This window comes from Myotis brandtii, unplaced genomic scaffold, assembly GCF_000412655.1.
Source record: "Myotis brandtii unplaced genomic scaffold, ASM41265v1 scaffold665, whole genome shotgun sequence".
Taxonomy (NCBI): Eukaryota; Metazoa; Chordata; class Mammalia; order Chiroptera; family Vespertilionidae; genus Myotis; species Myotis brandtii.
This window is the reverse complement of record NW_005370581.1, coordinates 175,454-179,279: the sequence shown is the minus strand read 5'-3', so window position 1 is coordinate 179,279 and position 3,826 is coordinate 175,454. Positions and strand designations below refer to the sequence as shown.

Here is a 3,826-nt window from a genome sequence, read left to right as displayed (position 1 = left end):
TGTGGTCCCTCCCCCTGTCCTGCAGGCCGGTTCAGCAGACCTTGTCCGGCAGCTGGCAGGCCCCATCCAGCAGCCATCCCGGCTCTGATCGAGACTGGGTGAGATGGCCCTGATAGGCCCTGATCACTGGCCAGGCCTAGGGACCCCACCCATGCACAAATTTCTTGCACCGGAGCTCTAGTTAAACAATAACTTCCCATATTTCCTCTCTCCTCAGCTCCAATCAACCTCAATTTTGCTTTCTGTCTCTGATTTTTGACTACTCTAAGTACCTAATTTAAGTAGCATCATATAATATTTGTCTTTTTTTTGTAATTGGCTTATTTTATTTTGCATAATGTCTTCAAGGTTCAACCATGTTGTATATAGCATGTGCCAGAATTTCCTTTCTTTTAGAAAGGCTGAATAACAGTCCATTGTATGTGTATACAATACTTGATAACCTTCGTGGGTGTACAAATATCTGTTCAATATCCTGCTTTCACTTCTTTTAGGTATGCTGTACCTCGGAGCAGAATTGCTGAGTCAAATAGTGGTCCTATTTTTTTTTTTTTTGAGGCACATACTGTCTTCCAGTTTGACAAATGTCTACCCAAGTCCTTTTTCTATTTTTAAATTGTATTGTTTTTGTTTTTGCTGTTCATTTAGGATTTCTCTATATATTCTGAATATTAATCTCTTAAGAGGTATGTAATTTGCAAATATTTTTCTCCCACTTTCTGGTTGCCTATTCACTCTGTTACATTTTAAAATTTAAGTATAAATGATATACTATATTATATTAGTTTCAGATGTAAAATATAGTGATTTAACATTTACATAACTTACATTGTGATCATCTCACTAAATCTAGTAAGAATCTGTCACTCTGAAAAATTTTCAGAGTGCTATTGACTATATTCCCCTTCACCTTTTTAACCTGTACTCCACCAGCCTCCCCTCTGTTTCTATGAGTCTGTGTTTGTTTTTATTTAGTGTCCATGTATTAGTGAAACCACATATAGAATATTTCCTTCTCTGTCTCACTTATAATACTTTGTAGTTCAATCCATGTTTCCCCAAATGCCAAGATTTCATTCTATTTTATTCCTGAGTAATGTTCCATTGCATACATGGACCTTATCTTCTTTATCCATGGATTCCTAGGTTGCTTCCATATCTTGGTTATTATAAATAATGCAGCAATGAACATAGGGATTCAAATATGTTTTCAAATTAATATTTTTGTATTATTTAGATGAATACACAGAAGTGGTATTGCTACATTGAATAGAAGATCTATTTTTATTTTTTTTAGGAATCTCCACTTTTTTTAGAGTTTATGCCATTTTCAAGTCCCACCAACAGTGCACAAAGGTTCCTCTTTTTCTTTTCTTTTTTTTTTGTGACTGAGAAAATAACTTTAGTTGGTTGGGGTGGGGGTAGGTAGCCAGCTCAGAACTTCTGGAACTGCTTTTTGGTGCCGGCGGTCTTGGTGACCTTGAGCACGTCCAAGAGCACAATCTTGCTCAGGGGCCGGCACTCACCCACAATGTCGCCGATCTGGACATCTCTGAAGCAGGGCGACAGGTGCACTGACATGTTCTTGTGGCGCTTCTCGAAGCGGTTGTACTTCCGGATGTAGTGGAGGTAGTCTCGGCGGATGACAATGGTCCTCTGCATCTTCATCTTGGTCACCACGCCGGACAAGATGCGCCCTTGGATGGAGACATTACCGGTAAAGGGGCATTTCTTGTCAATGTAGGTGCCCTCAATTGCCTCCTTGGGCGTCTTGAAACCCAGGCCTGTTCTTGTAGTATGGAGGGAGCTTCTCTTTGCCAGTTTCTCCCAGCAGGATCCTCTTGTTTTGGAAGTTGGTGGACTGCTTCTGGTAGGCTCGCTCCATCTGAATGTCCGCCATCTTCCCGGCCTCTTGAAAAAAAGCGGTTCCTCTTTTTCAACATCCTCTCCAAAATTTGTTGAGAGAGAAAGAGTGGAAGAGAAAGAGGGGGAGACAAGAGAGAGGACCCTAACCAGGGACTGAAATTGCAACCTAGGTGTATGCCCTAACTGGAAATTGAACCACACCTTTTTGGTCTATGGGATGGATGATGCTCCAACCAGGCCCCTACCACCCTGTCCATTTCTGGATCAGATTGTTTTTTTGTGTGTTTGTTTATTTTTGTTATTGAACTGTATGGTGCATTATATATTTTGGATATTAAACCTGTATCAGATATGTCATTTGTGAGTACATTCTCCCGTTCAGTAAGCTGTCTTTTTGTTGTTGCTGTTGTTGTTAACCTAAGGATATTTTTCCATTGATTTTTAGAGAGAGGAAGGTAGGGAGAGACACACAGAGAAACACTGATGTGAGAGAGACACATCCAGTGATTGCCTCCCGCACAAGCTCCCAGGCCCCTTCCTTCAGTCTGAAGGCCATAGTTGATGCTCTGAGCCAAACAGGCTACGGCTATCCTTTGTTCTGTTTTGTTGATAGTTTCCTTTGCTGTGCAGAAGACTTTTAATTTGACAAAGTCCCATTTTCTGTTTTTGCTTTTGTTTCCTTTGCTTGAGGGGGGATAGCTGAAAAGATATTACTAAGAATGATGTCAAAGACTTTATTTCCTGTGTTTTCTAGCAGGAATTTTATGAAATTTGATAGTAATTACATTTAAGTCTTGAATCCATTTTAAGCTTGTTTTTGTATATAATGTAGGAGAGTGGTCTTGTTTCATTTTTGCATGTTACCTGTCCAGTTTTTGAAAATTACTTGCAGAGGAGAATGTTTTACTCCATTATATATTCTGGCCTTTTTTTGTTATAGATTAGCTAGAGGATTGATGCATGAATTTGTACAGGGGTGGGGTCCAGCTGACCCAGCTCTGATCGGGGCCAATCAGGGTGGGCTGGCAGGGGTGACGGGACACAGGAGGTGGACTGGCCATCCCCACACCTGAATGGGCCTGTTGGCCGGTTGCAGTGCATGTCATAAGGACCGGTCATTCTGGTTGTTCTGGGCGCTTGGCTTTTATATATATACTAGAGGCCTGGTGCACAAAAATTTGTGCACTGGCGGGGGAGGGGTGTGGTGTCCCTCAGCCCCACTTGTGCCCTCTCACAGTCTGGAACCCCTAGGGAGATAACGACCTGCTGGCTTAAGCCCGCTCCTGGGTGGCAGAGGGCAGGCCCAATCCCTAGGTGCCTGCCCCGCAGCCCCTGGTCGGGCTCAGAGCAGGGCCCATTGGGGTGTTGGGGCACCGCCCCCTGTCACACTCAAGGCAGGGTCGATGGGGAGGTTGCGGCGCCACCCCCTGTCACGCACAGAGCAGGGCCAATCAGGGGGGTTGGGCTTCGTACCCTGTCACACACAGAGCAGGGCTGATCAGGGGGTTGGGGAGCTCCCCCCTGTCATGCACAGAATAGAGCCGATAGGGGAGTTGGGGCACTGCCCCTGTCACACACAGAGCAGGGTGGATAGGGAGGTTGTGGCCCCGCTCCCTGTCACACACAGAGCCACAGCGCGATCAGGGGGTTTGGGTGCTGCCCACTGTCAGGCTGCTCCAGGGGCCAGGAGGCCTCATGGCTCCGCTGATCCCAGTGCTGGGAGGCCTCAGGGCTCCACTTGACACCAGGGCAGTGAGGCCTCGCTGCTCTGCTGATCCAGGTGCTGGGAGGCCTTGCTGCTCCGCTGATCCCGGTGCTGGGAGGCATATTACCCTTTTACTATATAGGATAGAGGCCTGGTGCATGAGTGGGGCTGGCTGGTTCGCCCTGAAGGGTGTCCTGGATCAGGGTGGGGGTCCCCACTGGGGTGCCTGGCCAGTCTGGGTGAGGGGCTGAGGGC

The 3,826-nt window shown here is 45.9% G+C and overlaps 1 pseudogene; it reads right to left on the bottom strand.

Moving 5' to 3' along the window:
• Nucleotides 1-1,374: 1,374 nt before the first annotated feature.
• Nucleotides 1,375-1,916, bottom strand: LOC102241909 (annotated as a pseudogene).
• Between the last annotated feature and the right edge of the window lie 1,910 nt (nt 1,917-3,826).